The following is a 6,803-nucleotide window of genomic DNA, read 5'->3' on the forward strand; positions in this document are numbered from 1 at the left end:
TGAACCCAGCATAGAGTAGCTCAAACCAGCAGGCTGCCGCTAACTTGAGAAAGACAACTAGGAAGCTGTTTTTAGCTCCATTTTAGAATCTTTTTTCTCAGGTTTTAGGTGGAAACTCTTGCTACTGGCCAATCAGCATTTCATTTATACAGAGTGATATCCACAGCAAAAATATATTTAAAATAAGAGGTTCAACTTCTTCATCTCTAAAAATACCAACAGTTTATCTATAGGGTTGACTTTTCTAGAATTCTGTTAAAATTGAATAATGTAGGAAGTAATATTAGATGGTTAATTTTCTTCACTGATTATTACTTGTTCAATTTGATAGTTTATTTGTTTATTTACCATTGAGTATTATTCCATTATATGGAAGTGGCATGATTTATTAATTCATTACCTGTTGAAAGATATCATAGTTGATATTATACAGTTTTGACTATATGTTTCTTTTTTATTTTCTGGTCATGGTAAGATTTTAATATACCAATGTGCTCATATGGTCCCAATATGATTTGATAAGATTATATGGTAGTATATTTAACTTTCTCTTACACTTTGAGATTATATTTATATAATTCTCCCTTCCCTTTCCTCTCTCCAAACTCTCTCATATACCCCTCCTTGCTGTCTTTCAAGCTTATGGTCTGTTTTAATTAATTGTTGTTGCAGACATATATGCATATATATATGCATAAATACATAAATAGAACATGCTACACACACAAGTAATGTTACTTGTATATATGTTTTTAAGGCTGAACTTTGATAATGGATAAGCAATTAGAGTGCTCTTCCCTGGAGAAGACTATTTCTCCTACTCTCACTATTTCTTAGTTGCCTATAGTTCTGTGTGAAAGGTTGAGGCCTCATTGGCTTTCTCACATCCACTTGGTATATCTATTGTTGTCTTTGTTTAGCTCATGTTTAGGCAATCATGTTGGTGAGACTTTATGAGCACAGCTTCTGACATGCTTAGGAAGCATAGTCTCATGGCAAATTATATGATCCTCTGGTTCTTGAAATCTTTCTGCCACTCTTACAATGTTCATTGTGCTTTATGTGTGTGTTTTATAGATGTAGCCATTGGGACTGTGCTCCACAACTCTGCATATTGATTGGTTGTAGTTTTCTGTAATGTTCTCCATCTGTTGCAAAGAGAAATTTCATTCATGATTGGTGAGAACTACATTTATCTGTGGGTATAAAGACAAATATTTAGAATTTAATTAGGGATTATGCTGTTTTAGTAAAGTGGTGGCTGTAGGTTCTCCTCCAAGATCCACAACTTCACTAGCACTAGGTAGTTCAGTTGATTTGCAGAACCAGGAATATTTTCCTTATTGTTAAGCAGGTCTTAAGTCCAATTAGAGATCTCTGGGTTACCATTAAGTTGTGATTTCTACTACTGAGCTCTTAAGAATACCATCCCATGCTTGTCATTGATGTTGTGCATAGGTATCATACTGGGTAGGACTATTGTCTGCTTCCCTCCTTTGGAAGCTTTCATGATGTCTTCTAGTACAATAAAAGGTAGTTTCCATAGAAGAGACTTTCAGATAAGTTTCAGCTCAGGATAATCTAAGCCCTGTATCTGAATTGCATGATATCTTCATAAGTAAAGACTTTTATTCCACTTATAGTTCTAACCAATGGCAATGTCAATACCTTGCAATGTTTTTGAAGTTTCTTGGACAACCCTGGCCAACAAATTAAAAGAGCATTCATCATGCCTGGCATTGGGGTTTTTGTTAAGTGGTCTTTGCCTCTTAGAAGGACCATTGTCAGTACAGACAGGATTTTTTTTTATCTAAAATCTACATGTATATTTATACACAGATTTATATGTAATATAGAATTTTCGGTAGACAAATTCAATACTATCATTCCTTATGACTTTTTCAGATATTCTTACTGTTATCTTACCCTTTTCTCATCTTCTTGTATATATACTGTCCTGTCCCCCTCACTATCTACAGCCCCTAAATGGTGATATTGTATCCCCCAATATATTGTGCACCCTAATATAATAAACTTATCTGGGGTCAGAGAACAGAACAGCCACTAGATAGAGGCCAGAAAATGGTGGCACACACACCTTTAATCCTAGCATTCCAAAGGCAGAGATCTATCTGGATCTCTGTGAGTTAAAGGCCACACTGGAAACTGAGCCAGGCATGGTGACACACACCTTTAATTCCAAGAAGTGATGGCAGGAAGCAAAAAGGTATATAGGGCATGAAAACCAGGAACTAGAGCACTTTAAGCTTTTAGGTTTTTAGCATCAGTTCAGCTGAGATCTATTCGGGTGAAGACACCGAGGCTTCCAGTCTGAGGAAACAGGATCAGCTGAGAAGTTGGCAAGGTGAGGTAGCTGTGGCTTGTTCTGCTTCTCTGATCTTTCAGCACTCACCCCAATATCTGGCTCCCATGTTTTTTATTAATAAGACCCTTTAAGATTCATGGTACACCCTTCTTTTTTCCTTTTTCCTCCATTATGTCACTTGTACCCTGCTAGTACTCTCTCCTATATTCCTCATTCAATCACCACCCTGGCAATAGTCCCTTTTTACTTTCTTGATTTCTTCACTTATTCCAAGATTAGTATTCACATCTGAAGTGTTGGAGCCTCAAATAAAAGAAAAAAAATGAGACATTTGTTGTTCTTTGTCTGCGTTATCTCACACATATATGTTCAAGTTCCATCCATTTATTTGCAAAGTTCATGGTTTTATTTTCCTTTACAGATGAATAGCATTTCATAGTGTATATGTACCATGTTTTCATTATTTATTTATAAGTTGAAGGACATTTAGGTTGTTTTCATTTCATAGTATCTCTGGAATAAGATATTGAGTCTTTTGAGCATATATTAAAATAGTGTACCTATGTCATATGGTAGATTTATTTTCAGCTTTTTGAGAATTCAACACAGTGATTCCCAGAATAGCTGGACCAGTTTGCCATGCCAGCAACAGTGAATTAGGGTTCATTTTGCCCTCATAACCCTTCCAGCACTTGTTATTGTTTGTTTTGTTCATAATTGCTATTCTAACATGAGTAAGATGAGATCTCAATGTTGAAAGAATTCTACTTGTCTGATGTTTTGGGTCAACCCATTGCTGTGCTCCCAAAATTGTGTGTTATTCCTGACATAGCAGGAAGAAGTTCAAGTTGTTTTGAAATGTTTCTAAGCAGTCATGTAAATGATTCTTAAATGTTCACAGAAATTATAGTTTTAACTTGCCACCTTCCATTCTACTTGTAAATTTAGTTCAGAGACAAAGTGAAACTATCTCACAAAATAGTTAATTTGCTATTCATAAAAAATCATCATCACAACTGCCTTATATAATATATAGTTAAAATAATCAGGGTTCATTAAAGGCATTCTACCAGCCTTATCCAAATAGAGACTAATCTATTACTAGCCCCTCCCCACTCTGTAATACACTCAATGTTTATGATCATCATAATTGAGCAGAGAAAGGCAAAGGAAAGTTTCTAAGCTTTAAAAGGTACTTTCTATTCAAACCATAAATTCTCTATTATTCTTTCATCTTGTAAGAGTTAACATGTTGTTGCATTTCTAAATTTGATCTCTTGATCAGTCTTTGTTTAATCATGACATGGATGTCTACTTGTCACATTTTTTTTTTTTTTTGGTTTTTCGAGACAGGGTTTCTCTGTGTAGCTTTGCGCCTTTTCTGGGACTCACTTGGTAGCCCAGGCTGGCCTCGAACTCACAGAGATCCGCCTGGTTCTGCCTCCCGAGTGCTGGGATTAAAGGCGTGCGCCACCACCGCCCGGCCACATTTTTTATTTTAAACACTGGGCTTATGATTTATTTCATTTAAAATTTAAGAATTGTATTTGTGAAACTGAACATTTTACCAAAGATGGGAAGTAAGAAATACTAGTGTAACTTAGTTCTTTTTAAACAATGGAATATTGTTCTACTAATATAGATGTTGCTTAAAACGTTCTGTTAACACATGATTATTCAAACTGAGACTAAAAAATAATATAAAATTCACTAAATTTGGACTTAAGTTCAACATTAAAATCATTGATTATGGCAATTGGTAGTAATTTTAAAAGACAGATTAAAGTCTATTGTTATTGTGAATACCACAGCACTGTGCAGGCAAGTATATGCATTAGATGGTCCCACATACTGGCACAGCTACATTTACTAGGTTCACATAGCTACAATCAATAGTAATTGCCCTGCAAGCTACAGAACATTCTTATAAACAGAAAAGACACTTGTGCAAATAATCTTCAGAACAATTTTCATCATGTAAAATGAAAAAATTCTATTAATTAAACTACCAGTTTTCTCTTCCCTTCCCCTAGCAAGCACCATTCTACCTTCTGTATCTTTGGATTTGACTATTCTATAGACTTCATATAAGTAGAATCATGCAGTATTTATATTTTTCTTGTATTGTAACAGCCATGAAGATCATCCATGTTAGAACATGAGCCTGAATCTCATTCCATTTTGTTTATTTATACCTATTACTTCTGGTGCTTTTTATTGAAAGCTTTTTCATAAAATATATATTCTGATCACATTTTCCCCTTTTTGTCCCCAGCTATATCACTCTTGGGCATATACCCTTGGCATATCTTGAGGTAGATTGATTCTCAGTTTTCTAAGAAACCACCATATTGATTCCCAAAGTGGCTGCACAAGTTTGCATTCCCACCAGCAATGGAAGAGTGTTCCCCTAGCTCCGTATCCTCTCCAGCATAAGTTGCCAGTTGTGCTTTTGATCTTAGCCATTCTCAGTTGTGTGTTCCTATATCAATTCCCATATACTGAAAGAGGAAGCTTCTCTGATGGTGGCGGTGTGAGGTATAGCAGAATATAGTGGGGACTCATTTTATTGCTACACTCCTTTAGCAAAACAATAGTATTTGATTTTCTCTTAGGCCCATGGCCTATTTATGGCCCATTCTTGGCCAAGTGAGCAATGTAAGGCAATAAGTTCCATTCTGTAAAGTGAGCCTTAAATCCAGTCAGGAGTAGTTGGCTATTCCCACATTTGTGCCCATATTATATTATATCTTGCAGGCAGGTCACCATTGTAGTTGGATGGTTTTATAGCAAGTTGGTGTTTACCTTTCTTCTCTGGTAGCATACAGAGTACTTTCAGCACCACGAACCCCAGTTAGTAGGGGTGAAGCTTCTCGTCAGGCAGCAGCCTGATTTCTCTACTTTTAGTGATAAAAGTATTATCTTCAGCAATAAAACCCTACCATCAAGTTGTTTAAAAAAAGAAAGTGGCTTGGAAATAGTCTGAGATGAATGTGGGTTTCCATATGGCTCCTGTGGCCAGTGACTCAACTAGCTATAACCCATTACTTGCGCGATAACTTTGACTTGGTGGTAAAGATGTCTAGATGGGGCAATGTCTTGCACATTATTTTGTGACAGCATTTAGATTTTTTCATATATGTATATATTTTAGAAAGTTTCTACAGTAGTAGGTTTCTAAGGCCTCATCCTAGCTAAGGAGCTATTGACTATTTGTGATTTCTAGGGGGAGAGTCTCTTTTTTTCAGGAATGTGACCCCTGGTAAATTCCCTATGTCCCAGTAGATGACCCCTCATCCTTGAACATATGGTAGCACTTACTGGATCCACTGAGTTAAAATTCATAAAAAGAGGGCATGAAGTTGAGACAGAGATATGGTAGGAAGTCCTGGGAGAAGTTGGAGGAAGGAGAGAGGGGTAAACATGATCAAATTATATTATTTATATGTAAGAAATCTTCAGAGAAAGGAGGGAAATATATTAAATGAGATCTGAAAATATATCTTTTAGAACTGGTTTTAAAAATAGTTGTTTATATAGTGAATCTTACCTGTAGTCCTCAAAATATTCTGTAATGTATGTGATGAAGAATTAAGCCTGAGATGAGCCATGGATTCTTTGGATTAGAGGACGAAGACAAAGGAAGGAGAAATTAAAATTTTGAAAGCTAAGATCCAGCAGTATCAAAAACTTATACTTGAAATTTAAAGCTAACTAAACTATCTACCCCCTGGCTTTATTATTATTTTTAGTCACTTAGTATTTTTAAAAAATATTTACAAGTATGTGTTTATGTTCATGTGAGTACAGGATCCCCTGGAACTGGAGTTAAGACAGTTGTGAGCTACCATGTGGGTGCTGGGAATTGAACCTGGGTCCTTTGGAAGAGCAGCAAATGCTCTTAATCCCTGAACCATCTCTCCAGCTTCATTTAGTATTAATTGAAGAAAGATGGTTATTATATATAGCTTCCTTTCATAAGGATTTAGATGACATATATGAAGATTAGAATGTTGTAGCATGAATTCTAATTGGTCTTAACAATAACAACTCTGAGCCAGATATCAGGGTGAAAGCTGAAAGATCAGAGAAGCAGAGCAGCTAGCCACTAGAAAGACTTCATACCTCTAGGAATCCTCAGACTGAAATGGGGCTAATCTCCTGTCTCCTCTCGCCTTATATTCCTCTCTCTGCCCAGCCATATCACTTCCTGTATCCACCTCCCTAGTGCTGGGATTAAAGGCATGAGATCCCAAGTGCTGGGATTAAAGGTGTGTGCCACCACTTCCTGGCCTCTAGTGGCTAACTCTGCACTCTGATCTCCAGGCAAGTTTATTTGTTAATGCACAAACAAAATATCACCACAGAATGCTATAAATTAGGGCTAATGCCAAAAACTATGTGCTATTTAAGTCCAAGTTGTGAAATGATTTTAATGAGTTCCTTTATTCAAATATTTACCAAACACACACCATAT

This window comes from Peromyscus californicus, unplaced genomic scaffold (genome assembly GCF_007827085.1).
Source record: "Peromyscus californicus insignis strain IS unplaced genomic scaffold, ASM782708v3 Scaffold_10__1_contigs__length_136768540, whole genome shotgun sequence".
NCBI lineage: Eukaryota > Metazoa > Chordata > Mammalia > Rodentia > Cricetidae > Peromyscus > Peromyscus californicus.